The sequence below is a fragment of the Tursiops truncatus genome, chromosome 3, assembly GCF_011762595.2.
Source record: "Tursiops truncatus isolate mTurTru1 chromosome 3, mTurTru1.mat.Y, whole genome shotgun sequence".
NCBI classification, from domain to species: Eukaryota; Metazoa; Chordata; class Mammalia; order Artiodactyla; family Delphinidae; genus Tursiops; species Tursiops truncatus.
This window is the reverse complement of record NC_047036.1, coordinates 118,855,612-118,869,836: the sequence shown is the minus strand read 5'-3', so window position 1 is coordinate 118,869,836 and position 14,225 is coordinate 118,855,612. Positions and strand designations below refer to the sequence as shown.

Sequence of the window (14,225 nt, the reverse complement as noted above, 5' to 3'; positions counted from 1 at the left end):
TTTTTTTCCTTCGGTACGCGGGCCTCTCACTGTTGTGGCCTCTCCCATTGCGGAGCACAGGCTCTGGACGCACAGGCTCAGCGGCCATGGCTCACGGGCCCAGCCGCTCCGCGGCACGTGGGATCTTCCCAGACTGGGGCACGAACCCGTGTCCCCTGCATCGGCAGGTGGACTCTCAACCACTGCGCCACCAGGGAAGCCCATGGGTCATTCTTAAGCTTAAGCTCCTGTCCTGATCTCCCACCTCCAGCGGGTGTCACTGGGGATGCTTAAGCCACTGCTCTCGCTCATTCATTCAACAAACATTTACCAAGTGCCTACAGTGATCATCTAACTCACATTGTCTAAGTGATCGCCCTGGGCTAGGCACTGGGCTAGAGCTGGCATGGGCGTCTTATGCAATTCTCACCAAACTATATGAGCGAGGGACTCCATTTTACAGATGAGGACACTGGGGATCAAAGAGGCAAAGCAGGTTGCCTAAGGTGCCACGACCAATGAGAGATACAGCAGGCTGCCGGACGGTCAGCCCTTCCTGTGTGCCAGGCTGAGCTGAGGCAATGTCCTCTTCCTGCCTTTAGGTGGGTTCACTGATCTCTTCACTCTACAATCAAACCTTTACTCTTTCTATGCATTCTGCCCCTCAGCCTATCCACCCTGCGCCCTCTGGCACTGGCCCTTCTTCCTATCTATCAGCCCTCCTAGGTAGCTTCTCCTGGCTCCTCCTGAAGCCTTGTCACCACTCTCTCGATCTTCCCTCCACCCTGCGGCTCGCCCGCTGCTTGGCCTCTCGAGCCCTGGTGCCACTCAGAGTTCTCTGACACTCAGCTCCACAACCTTTCTCCCAGGAAGACACCCCTGACCCACCCCCTCCCCACATTCACGACTCCACAGTGTGACCTCATTGCATACTGAGAATGCCTTTGTCCCAATGTGATATCCCATGTTATGACAGGTGGCATTTCTATTTGTCAGAATCCCCTATTAAAATGGCTTCGTGACGTTGTACTGGTGCCCATCCCCTTCCATCACGGCACATGATGGGTTCCCAATACATGTCTGTCAGACTGACCAGAACTGACTCACATGCCTTATGCATCAGGGTATAGGCAATAAAAAAAAGCAGGCCTGATATTTTAACACAAGAAGGTAGGCGTAACCTCACGAATATCACTCATGCTCAGAAGGGAGAAAAACAGGACAGATACATGGTAACAAAAACTACACAGGAAAGGCACACAGGTTAAATACATGACTCAGGAATCTGACCACCTGGGTTTGAGTCCCAGCTCCTCCACTTGGTAATTATGTGACCTGGAGCCACTGATTTCACCTCTCTGACACTGTGTTCCATCTGTACGTGGGACTAACATCTTACAGGGTTGTGGGAGGATTAAATGAGATAATCCACGTGCAGCATTTAAAGGAGCACATTGTTAATGTTTGGTGAATGTTATATTTATTTTTTGTTCATAATATATGGATTTGATAGTAAGAGTAAGGGAGGAAACTAGGAAGAAATGAGATAGTATGTTGAGACTATGGTACAAACCCCCAAGTTAGAAAAAAAATGCAGGTGAGAATTGGCCAACCAGAGGCCCAGACTTTCAAGTTTGTAATTAGCTGCCGTAACTAAAAATTAAGAAACTTCATGTTAAGCAAAAATCCAGAGTTCTGCCCTCTCTTGAGAAGCACGAAGAGTTGACAGCTCTGGGCTTCTACTTCCCCATGGTGATAACTGTCCTGATTTGTGTAATAACTGCTCATTTAAGAGCAAACACCAGCTCTCTAGCTCCCCCAGCACCCCCCCTCCCCACGCCCTACTGCTTCTTACCTGGCCCGCTTCAGAAAATAGGCATTTGAGTTTGTGACCCCTCTCATAGGTGATGCCTTCTCAATAACAATTTATTCTTATGCATGGTTCTCCTTTGCTCAAGAATCTAGTATATCTCCCTCGTACTTCCATCATCAAACTCAAACTTTAACTGTCACCTCCTCAATCTGGGGACTCATCCAGCCTCACTTCCCAGGACTCCCCATCACACCCCAGATCCTCCTGGTACTGGGCTGGCACGGGCCCTCCCTCCCTTCTGCTCACCCGAAGCCCCTGCCAAAGCTAAGCTCGGGTCCAGCCACACCCTGCCCCAAGCTTCTCCCATACTCTGCATCCTGGAGTCCTCTCCCTCCCCCAGGCTTGCACAGCGCTTGGGGCAAGAGCAACCACGATCCCAGTGCAGTCAGGGGCTCTCGGGATTTACCCCACATGGAAATCTGCCCTTGTCCACTCGGTTCATTCCTTTCCCCCTGCCCCTTGGGGTCCCCGTCCCTGATGGACCTATTCCCGGACTTTTGTGATTTAAAACAAAACCAGAATGGAGTGGGAGAAATAGGACAAGAGATGTGTGAGGTTGGGGGAAAAGGAAGAGAAAAACAGGGCAACCCTAGGGCAGGCGGTTGAGCAGGAAGGAGAGAAGGACAGGCTGCGGCAGCAGCGGGAGAGAATGGAAGGCCAAGGACAGAGAAGGGGACTTGTGTGCTTCCACGCTGCCTCCCCCTGTAGCCAGAAATACAGCCTCTGGGCCCCTCTCCGTCTTTGGTTCCCAGTGGCAATCCCATCTCCTACAGGAGAGTGGAAGCTCCGTGAGGGTGGAAACCCTACTTAACGCTCTTTTATATCCCTCAGAGCCCAGGGATTCCACAGGTTCATGCAGAGTGACTGACCTCAGTCTCCTCAGGTGTTCTCAGGTAAGTGACCTGAAGAAGACGTCGGGCATCAAGAAGGTGGGCTCCTAGATTTCACCTCCTGGCAGAAGTGTGATGAGATCAGATAGCAACGTGGTTTTGTGTCCCAGCCAGTAACTAGGGAGATGCTCCAGACTAGACAGCAGCGGTGCTCAAGCTAGAGCCTGCAGCGCAATCACCTGGAGGGAGGGGGCGGAGCCACTTATTACAAGAGATCACTGCCCCGCCTCCAGAGCGTCTGATGCAGCTGGTCTGGGATGGGGCCAAGAATTTGCTTTTCTAACTACTTCCCAGGTGATGCTGATGCTGCTGGACCGGGGATCACCCTCTGAGAAACCCAGCTCTAGAGTGCAGGGCTGCGGTCTGAGTGAAGCCACATCACTCAGCTACTTTATAGAAGAAAAGTAACTGTTTCCTCACCGCCTCCCCCGCTTTCACTGCCTAGCAGGTCACTCAACCTTCTGCTTCAATGCCTTCACCCGGACCATGGATGCCCATGGCAATGTGGAGGGCGCTCCCATGTGGCACAAATGGAAAATTACCTGAATTGTAACCTACTCGCTCTTACCCTTAATAAAGATTACTGAACAAATTTAGTTTTACCTGCTGGACAAAAGATCCTGGGAAACGTGAGCTGTTCATCATTCACTAGATCTGGTCCACGTGTAGAGGAGGGGCCATGGGTCCATTAAGGCGGGTGATGGGTCGAATACTTGGCCCAAAGTTGCCTGGGGACAGCAGAAATGATTTATTCTCATGGCTTTGGGATTTTATAGGGTGAGAAGTATTTTAGGAGAATAGTCCAAACCGGATTACTCACTACATTCTCTGTTGGAGAAGACGCCTTTGTAACAGACGTTAGAACTGAATAATTTCAAAGCCCTGGAAACACTATATGACTAAGAAAGAACCTTAGGATGATTATGAACAATTTCCCCTCTGACTTTCCTGAAATTAGAAAGCTGGCATTATTAACTGTGATCTAGTGTACAAACACTCCGGCACCCAGCTCGGTTACCCACTGATTCATCGCAAGCACGCAGCTTCTCACAGGCGTTACAACATCCTTATAGGCTTTGCTGCCACCTGCTGCTCGGGCCTGGGATGTGCAGGAGATGGTAACCAGGAAACTGTCAGCTCAGCAGGCTTCTCAGACTTCACAGGACATTAGAATCAGCTGGAGGGCTTGTTGCACCATAGATTTGGGGGCTCCACCTCCAGAGATTCTGATTCAGCGGGACTGGGATGGAGCCTGAGAACTTGCACTTCTGATAACTCCCTGGGCGATACTGATGCTGCTGGTTGGGGGGCATGCACCTGGGTGGCATTTGTAGTTTCTCTTTATGTCACACATTTTCCAGACCTTGACCATTAATCAGTGTAAGTTGCAAATAACCAAGAGCCTCTAATTCAGGGTTTCTCACCTTGGGCACTATCGATATTTTGACGTGATAATTTGGTGCGTGTGTTTTTTGGGGGTGGGGGTTATTCTGTATGTTGTAGAATGTTTAGCAGCATCCCGGCCTCTACCCACTAGACGGCCAGTAGCAGCCCTCTCAGGCTTCACCAGACGTGACGTCCCCAGTTGAGAACCGCTGCTCTAAAAGGTAGGCAGATTTTCCTCTCTCATTTGGTAGACTGTGATGGCACCCTCTAGTACTGCCTTAAATACGTAATGCTACTGACCTATAGGAAACTTCCAGCTCTGTGAGTTTAACTAACAGAAAAGAATAGCTTACATTTGTAGACTACCTACTCTGGGGCAAGGCACACTGTTAATGCTTTTTAATTACCCCCTTTAATTCCTACGACCACTCTTTTACTGATGAGGAAACTGAAGCTTCCATGGGTTTTAAATAACTTGTCCAAGGTCATGGTTAATACCAGCTGGATCTGGGTGGTGCAAGGGGAGTGTGGAGCTGAACCAACCAGCAGAGTCCAGTAAAAATACAAAGCAACTCACAAATACAAGCCACGTGTGTAATTTTACATTTTCTAGAAGCCACATTAAAATAGTATAAACGGTCAAATTGATTTTCGTATCTTTCATTTCACCCAACATTTACATCTAAACTGTTATTTTAACATGCAACTAATATTTTTTACATTGTTGATATATCTCACCTTGTTTTTTCTACTCAGCCTTTGAAAGCTGTGCGTCTTTTACACTCGCGGCACCTCTCAGTGTCCACCAGCCACAGGTCAGGTACTGGAGAGCCACACATGCTCCCAGCTGCCACACAGCATCACACAGGACTAGACTCTCCACCTCAGTCCAGCCACCCTCCAGCCTCCATGTGTGGAGCAGCATGTGTCAATGTCACCTCAATGTCCTTCAGTTTCTGCCTACAATTCAGCTATTTTATCAGATCCCTATACCTATTCATGGACCCTGCAATCTGTTCTTGGAATATCTCTACGTATTTTAAAATGAGGGCTACAGTTTTGTGAAATTTATCAAACAGTAGATTCCTCATCTGGTGGCCAGACTGCTGACTATCATCTAATTTTAGTTCCAATAGCTTTTCCAGTGGCTGTTTTCCCACAGTCTGTGTTTGTACTTGCATGATAGAGATCATTCATCTCATCTGACGCTAACCACCGAGGCATACGTTTAATTACACTCTCGAGTCTTTTGGTTTATCTCCCAACATCTAGGAATGTTCACCCTCATTCAGGGACTCTGCCTTTCAGCAGCCTCTAGATGATGTTTCTCCCTGCAGTTCTCATGCAGCCTTTAGTAAACGTTTCTGATCTCTTAGGAAACCATTTATTCTCTAGAGAATTTTGCAATAAACCCCTTAGTCTTAGCACATTTGTTCGTTCAAATTTTACAGGTATGAAAAGCAAAACAGACTTAAGTACTAAGGTCAACTTACACCAATTAAAAAGGAGTAATAAGAGCTCATCCTTATGAAATGCTTTCTATAAGCCATGCGCTGTGCTCAGCACTCGACACACATTTTTTTCTTTTTTTAAAATTAATTAATTTTTGGCTGCGTTGGGTCTTCGTTGTTGCACGCCGGCTTTCTCTAGTTGCGGTGAGCGGGGGGCTACTCTTCGTTGCGGTGCGCGGGCTTCTCATTGCAGTGGCTTCACTTGTTGCGGAGCACGGGGTCTAGGCATGCAGGCTTCAGTAGTTGTGGCACGTGGGCTCAATAGTTGTGGCTCACAGGCTTAGTTGCTCCGTCGACACACATTTTCTTATTTATTTTTCCTAATAGTCCTACCAGGTAGGTGCAACTAAAATTGCATCTCGAGGTGAGGAGAGGAGGCACAGCATTTAAGAAACTTGCCCAAGGTCTCCCAGCTAGCAACTAGCAGAACTGGGAGTTGTATCAAAATCTGTTTAATGACAGAGGTGATTGCCTCATCTCTACACTCCACTGTCTGAAAAGTGATTTGCAAATATTGTTGTTATTCCTGAGTTTGTAAGGGTGTGGTTCTGGATTACATCTCATTCTCTTGATGGGGAAGATAGATAGATAGATAGATAGACAGACAGATAGATAGATAGATAAATGCAGCATTATTGACAATGGCCAAGATATGGAAGCAACCTAAGTGTCCATCAACAGATGAACGGATAAAGCAGATGTGGCTAATATATACAAGTTAATATTACTAAGCTACAAAAAATTGGAGGGCATTATGCTAAGTGAAATAAGTCAGACAGAGAAAGACAAACACTGTATGATACCATTTATATGTGGAATCTAAAAAATACAACAAACTAGTGAGTATGACAAGAAAGAAGCAGACTCACAGATACAGAGGACAAATTACTGGCTACCAGTGGAAAGGGTGGGGAGGGGAAGTGTAGGGGTGGGGAAGTAAGACAGGCTCAAGGATGTATTGTACAACACGGGGAATACAGCCAATATTTTGTAATAACTGTAAATGGAGTGTAACCTTTAAAAACTGTGTAAAAATAAAAATTAATACATCAATAAAATATAAAATTCTTGGTGTTCTAGGGACTGCCTCTGAAGCAAGATGCCAGGACCACTCAGGATGCAGGGCTCTTGCCTTGAAGAGGGGGCTGAGACTCGGGTCCGTCAGGAGGTCACATCAGGAGGCTCAACAAGGTCATGTCAGAACCCAGAGCCAGGAGAGCATGGGCGCCAGAGTGTGATGAGTTTAGGAGTGAGTGGGGGTGGGGATGTGGAAGTGAGGAGGGAAGACAGGTCTCCAGGAGGAAGAGAGGGAGAGAGGGTGGGAGAAGAAGTGTGATAGGGCTCGGGGGGGTGGGGGGTGGGGAGGGAGGTTATGATTTGCTTTGCAGTTTTGTTTCATTACACTTGAGCATGTTGCAATGCTGATGGGGGGAAAAGTAAGAGTTAAAGATACAGGAGATCTTGGGGAGGGGGTGGATGTGAATCAGCAAGGACCCTCAAGAATCAGGACAAGGCAGGTGTTTGAAGCCCATGTGGGGGACACATGTTTGCTGGTTTGATATCAAAGCTTTCTTGCATCTGCATCACCCCATCACTTCCCACCGCCACTGTCTGCCAATCAACCACTGTCAAGATTCCCATGGCCGAGTAGCTTAAGAAGTGTTTATAGTCAGAAACATTTTCCTTCCACTGGACATAAGTTCCTATCCCTGTCAGTGAGGAAAGCACACATCACACGATACCAGAACACATATCCCCAGGCAGCCCCATATGCACGAGACATAGTTTGATACAAGAGCACCACATCTGTCTCCACCTAAAACAGCTCGCAAGGGGTCAGCCTCAGATCCCTGAAATATTGCACCATTTGGATTACCTTCCTTAAAAATCCCGTTAAAATACAAACGGGTCAAAACAAGCAGGAAGAGAGCACCCACATTCACTGCAGCATAATTCACAACGGCCGAAAGGTAGAAGCAACCCAAGTGTCCATCAGTGGATGAATGGATAAACAAAAGGTGGTATGTATGTTCATACAATGGAATAGTATTCAGCCCTTTTTAAACAGGAAGGACATTCTGATACATGCTACAACATGGATGAACCTTGAGGACATTATACTCCGTGAAATAAGCCAGTCGCAAAACAATAAATACAGTATGATTCCATCCACACGCGCTATCTAGAGTAGTAAAATCCATAGAGACAGGAAGTAGAATGGTGGCTGCCAGGGGCTGGGGGGAGGGGGGAATGTGGAGTTGCTGCCTGCTGGGTAAGGAGTTTATTTGGGGACGATGAAAAGAGTTCTGGAGATGGATGGCAGTGACGGCTGCACAACAATGTGAATGTACTTAAAAGCCACTGAACTGTATACTTAAAAATGGTTAAGATGGTAGCTTTATGTCATGTGTATCTTACCACAATTAAAAGAACTAATTTAAAAACCTAGCTCATTTAAAAGGGGCCACTTGATCCCTTGTTCTCATTTATTATTAGACTGCCTCAGCTTTGCTTCTCAGTAAAGGAAACTCAGCAGACAGCAGGACATCTGGGGAGCTGGGATCTGGGAGAGCTGATGAGAGGCGACAGTCCCTGTGGCTAGTAATTCCCTGGGCTATGGGATGTGATTTGAGAAAGGGCAGGTCTTGAATCCCATCCTGACCTGAGAGGGACAACCCTGTGGGATCCTCAGTAGCAGGAAGAGAATGTGAGCCCCAGACACCTTGGGGAGCTGCTTGGGGGGCGGGGAAGGGAGACAGCAGCCTCTGTGGACTTGCCAAAATGGCAAGTAGCCTCCCTCTGGGGGAGTAATACTACTACACAGTTATTATTACTATTCAGGCTTCTGTGAGTCAGCAACACTGGCTTATTTAGAAAACTCACAAGCTGGCATAAGTGAGCCCTGACACTGTGAGTCAAAGTGAAGGGTGGGTGTGAGAGTGGTGGACCCACACCCATGACCCATGACCCTCCCAGTCTAGTGCTTTCTTTAATTCGGCCAGCACCTCCTCCACCATCAGACCCTGGGAAAGGAAGCCACTTGGCCACAGAGAGCAGCATCTGAACCCTCATCAATGAGAGAGAGACAGAATTGTTACACTAATATGGAAACACTAAAGGAAGGAATAAATTTCATCTCCATGCATCTCTAGCTTGAGTTCCAAGCTCAACAGATGCTATTTTTATCAAATACTTTGTATTCTGTGACAGGCTTTGCCAACGTTCTATTTTTAGACACATCAGAAAAAGTCCACTTTGATTTCTCTTCCTTCTGGCTTCTCCCTCCCCGTTTGTGGGAGGGGTGGTGGGTTGGGTGGGACCCTGTCCTTTCAATAGAAAGTAAGTGACAAGGAGATGGCAGCCACCCGAAAACTCACCCTGGTGCCAAGACATCCTGATATGGGCTCTGCCTCCTTTGCAAAATGACGTCTTGTCCTGGCTTCACCCCATCCCAGATGGCAGAGCTGACGGGACAGGAAAACACACATATTTTAGAGTATTGACAGCACCGTTTCTCCCTGCCCCCACTTCCTGTGAAGGAGGATTTAGCTTTGGCCCACGAAGTTTTGGAGCCTATCTCGCGCAGAAGGTAGGAAACCATGGGAAGGGGTTCTGCACTGTGTGGTGCTGTGACTAAGATGCCTTGATGGGGTCACTGAAGCAAAGGCGGAGAAGCACCTAATGGAAGAAGCAGAACAGATCAGAAGGTGAGAAGGGGGACAAGGGAGATAAGAGCCAGGGATGGGCTGAACTGGGAGGAATTAAAGAGATGAATTCTGGGGGACTGGAGTAGCTGCTGAGCTGCCATGAGGAGGATTTGGGAGAGAGATGGGAGACGGCTTTTCAGAAATGTTCTTGGTGTTATGATTGGAATCCATCCTCCCCCTTGGCATTTTTAAGAGATTTCCGTAGAGACATAAAGTGGTTTGAAAGTTATTTTTTTGTATGAGGGCCTGGTGTTTATTCAAGGCAGCCTGGACCGCTGGAGGCTAGCGTTTACTGGTAGAGGAGAACCACCCTTCACCCCACTTCTCCCATCAACGCAGACTGCAGTCCAGCTATTTCAAACTGGTATCCAGTGGGCTCGGTTTGGACCCCAGATGGACCTTGTGTGGCTCATTGAGAGTTAATTTTTTTTAACCACCATTGAAAATTGGGATTTCACATTTAAAAAGCCCACATTTCCTACTTCTCTTGAAAAAAACCGGAAAATCTGGCAACATGAGACTTTCATCCCCATAAGGCAAAAATAAGCACATGCTCTCTGGTTGACCCCAGTGCCCACCACTCACAGAAGGTGTGCACGTGCCCAAACACCTGGACAACTTCCTACATTTATACTTCTTACCATCTGGTAACGGCAGACTAGATCATCGGGGTCTGCTTTCCTGCTGGGGACAATTAGAAAGGCTGGACAAAATAAGAAAAAAATCAGCCTGAAGGCACCCAAAACTTAAGAAGATCGTGAAGAATTGCCAAACCAAGTTCCGGGAAAAGATGGCCATTCAGGGAGACAAGCCCAACAACTGGGGGCCCTTTCCCCCTTGGGATATTGGCTGCCTCAGGAAGAGACAACTAAGAAGCTGAGAGGTTAAGCAGCACCTAGGCAGCTCTGCATGTCTAAGGGGACACACGGTGGGATCCAGTGCCCACCAAAGGAGCCGGGGTACTGTAACTCCCCGTTTTAGACAAAGACCCTGAAATTGCACCTTAAGACTAGGTGAACTGAAAATAACCAGATTTTGCAGAGTCCCAACCCAGCTTCCAATAAGCTTAATGCTTCAAACTGGATTAAGGCCAGATTGGCCAGACCAGGTTGCTAGTATCCCCAGGTGCCTAGCAGAAGCAAACGTAAGTACAGTAAGTCCTCTACATACAAACCTTCAAGTTGCAAAGTTTCAAAGATGCGAACGTGCGTTCATGTGTCCAATCACCTAAGTTAGTTCTGTTTGAGGAGGCACACCTGAACATAGAACGGTACACAAGGGTTGCAGCAGTCGTTCAGAATGCAATCCAGTGCTACTGTGTCATCTACAATGACAAAAAAGAGCTACTACCCAGACATCACTGGATCGATTTTTTGAAGAGGGTAGATAGAATTGAATCCAGCAAGGAACCAGATCCTGTGCCATCAGCGTCAGGCGTGAGTGAAACTGCAGCTCGCCCTCCGTCTCCTATCGCTGACGATCCTTCAGCTCTGCCATCTCCCACCTCCTCCCTCTCCTCCAGTCAGTAACTCTTCTTGCCTGTTCACTCGATGCCAGCCCCTGTACGCCAGCTGTTGTACTGTACAACTGTACTTTTCAAGGTACTGTACTGTAAGACTAAAAATGTTTATTTTTTGTTTGTTTGTTATGTATTATTTGTGTGAAAAGTATTATAAACCTATTATAATACAGTACTATATAGCCGATTGTGTTGGTTGGGGACCTAGGCTAACTTTGTTGCACTTACAAACAAATTGGACTTATGAACGCACTCTCAGAACGGAACTTGTTCATATGTAGGGGACTTACCGTACCTCTGGAGGAAGATAACACCATAACGTCTCACTTTACTTCTACTAACAATTTTTCACACACAATTCGGTCTGAAGGTACCGAGACACATGAGGAAACAAGACAACGTGAATGAGATCCAACAGAAACAACTACAATAGAAACAATCCCAGAGAATTCCACTTTTGGAGTTACTGGACACAGACTTTGTGCAAAGGAGATAAAAGATGAGATTTAAAAATATGGCAGAGAACTGGAAATTTTTTTAAAAAGGGACAATAATGATTTGAAAGATAACCAAATAGTAATTTAGAGTTGAAAATATAATAACAAAAGTAAAGAGCTGACTGGATGGGTTTAAAGCAGATTAGACACAGTCAAAGGGAGAAGTGATGAACTGGGAAGTCGGTTAGAAGAAAACATCAGGATGAAACATGGAGAGACACAAGGATGGAACATACAGTGGAGGGAATAAGAGATGTGGAAGATAAAGTGAGGATTGAAGTTCTAGAAGGAGACGAGAGAGAGAATAGGGCAGGAGCAATAATTTGAAGAGAAAATATTTGAGAAATTGCCAAAATTGACGAAAAACAAGCCACAGATCCCAGAATCCCTGGGAACCCCAAGCAGGATAAATAAAAACTACACCTAGGTACACGTCATAGTAAAGTATATGAAAACCAAAGACAAAGAGAAGAAAAAAACGTTAAAAGCAGCTATCATTACTTGAAAAAAGGAATAGACTGTTAGCTTGCTTCTTGACAGAAACAATGGAAGCTAGAAATTAGTAGAATTTAAATATCTTTCAAGGGCTGAAAGAAAAGAAGTACCAACCTAGAATTCCAGGCCCAGTGAAAAGAGCCTCTAATAACAAAGGTTAACTTAAGACGTTTTCAGGATTCTTTACCAGCAGCAGACACTAAAGCATGTTCTTTAAGGGAAAGGAAAATGATTTAATGTGACAGATTACAGGTGCAGGAAAAAACGAAGAACAATGCAGAGATTAATTTGAGGAAATCCAAATGAAGTAGACTGTACAAAACAACAGGGCAATGTCCACTGGGGATTTAAAAAGTTAAAATGTATAACAAGTACACATAAGTAAGGAGGGAGGGGTAAATGGAACTAAGATGTTCTAAGGTCCTTGTATTACTATGGAAGAAGATAAAAATGTTAATTAACATTAGACTTTGATAAATCAAAGATACATATTGTGATCTCGAGGATAACTTCTAAATGAACAGTAAAAAAAAGTATATAACTTGCAACGTAAGAGAGGGTAAAACAGAATATTTAGCCACTCCAAAAGCAAACAAAGAAAGGAGGATAAAAAGAACGTAGAGCATGTGACAAGTGGAAACATTTAATAAGATGGTAGATTTGAATCCAAATATATCAGTAATTTCATTAAATGTAAATGAACAAAATACGTCAATTAGAAGTCAAAGAGTATTGAGCTGGATTTTAAAAATCTATATACTGTTTATAAGAAACACATCTAAAATATTAGTTTTAAAAGGTTGAAAGTAAAGGGTAGACAAAACATAAATATTAAGCAAAATCATATTAATATTTATAGTATATATTAATATCAGACAAAACATATTTTCAGGCCAAAAGCATTACTACAGCTAAAGAAGGATACATCATAATTTTTAAAATTTCAATTCACAAGGAAAATAGAGTGATTATAAAATTTGTATACATTTTATGATGTGGCTTCAAAACATATGACACTAAGATGGACAAAAATCACAAGAAATGACCAGATAAATAAGTAAGGATATAGATTGTTTGAACATGATCAGTAAACCTGACTTCCTGGAGATATATACATATATATTTTTTATATATGTATATATTTTACACCCAGCAATTATATATTTTTATTTTTATTTTTTTTTGCAGTACGCGGGCCTCTCACTGTTGTGGCCTCTCCCATTGCAGAGCGGCCATGGCTCACGGGCCCAGCCGCTCCGCGGCATGTGGGATCTTCCCGGACCGGGGCACGAACCCGCGTCCCCTGCATCGGCAGGCGGACTCTCAACCACTGCGCCACCAGGGAAGCCCCCCCCAGCAATTAATAGAATTCAGGTTCCCCAAATATTTATGACTCTCACTTCCTCACCTTCCAAGCAAATAATAGGACTAAAATTCTCCACCTCATTTTATGTTAGGTGTGTCCATAAGACTCATTTTGACCAATGAAATGTGAGTAGGAGTAACTGCCAGGTGCTAGTGTAACAGTAACCATCTCTCCCCTTTCCTTCCTGTAAGCTGAGGGCTGGACCTCCCTCAGTCTGGGCCCTCAACTGAGAATGACATGGAGCAGAACTGCCCAGCCAACCTACACATGGACATGTCAACGTTGATGTATGAGGAACAGACCTTTGTTACTTTAAGTCGCTAAAATTTGGAGATTATTTATAAACGTAGTATAACATGGTCTATCCTGACTAATACAAGCAGAAAAAGAAAAGGATTACTTTTCAGGCACAGAGGTGAGCCTGTCTTGAAAGAGTACGGTGTGACAAGTCCTGGTGAGTTCACTATGACTTAAGCTCTGGGGAGGTGGGGTGGGAACAGGGCTGTCGCAGGAAGAGCGGCTCCCAAGAAGAGCCCATAAAGACTGCCTGGAGGCAAGTTTTGAAGGACCCTGGGTTAATAATAAGGAATGGATACTATCCTGGAAGTTTTTTGAATGTTCTCCAGAAGTTGGTGAGCGGCTGAATATTGGTAGTAACTGAGAGGATGAACTGGGGAGAATCTAACTGGTGGGAAAGGAGGGAATTAGGTGGGGAACTTTTCCCAATGAACGTGTTACACATTTTTCCCCACTTTCTGGAGGTAGCCATTTTTAAGAACTTGGTGAGACTTTTCCCAACAATTGCATGCACAAGCAAACACACACAAAAAACCAATTTTAAAAACACAACTCAGATCAATCTCATTTAACCCGCTGTTCTGAAAATGTTTTTCCAGTTAATATCTTCATGGTTATTTTCTGTGTCATCTCAAAGAAATTTGCCTCTTTCTTTTTTTTATTGGCTGCTCAGTATACTATTGTACGGATGTACCAGATGATGTA

General features: G+C 45.2%; 1 protein-coding gene across 1 annotated transcript in view; it reads left to right on the top strand.

Moving 5' to 3' along the window:
• The first annotated feature begins 9,120 nt into the window (after positions 1–9,120).
• FGF1 (fibroblast growth factor 1) overlaps positions 9,121–14,225 on the top strand; it is a 109,680-nt gene continuing 104,575 nt past the window's right edge. Inside the window, exons 1-2 of the mRNA XM_073802645.1 lie at positions 9,121–9,346; positions 13,415–13,638. The gene's annotated coding sequence lies outside the window, so the exon portion shown is untranslated. The remainder of the gene's footprint in view (positions 9,347–13,414; positions 13,639–14,225) is intronic.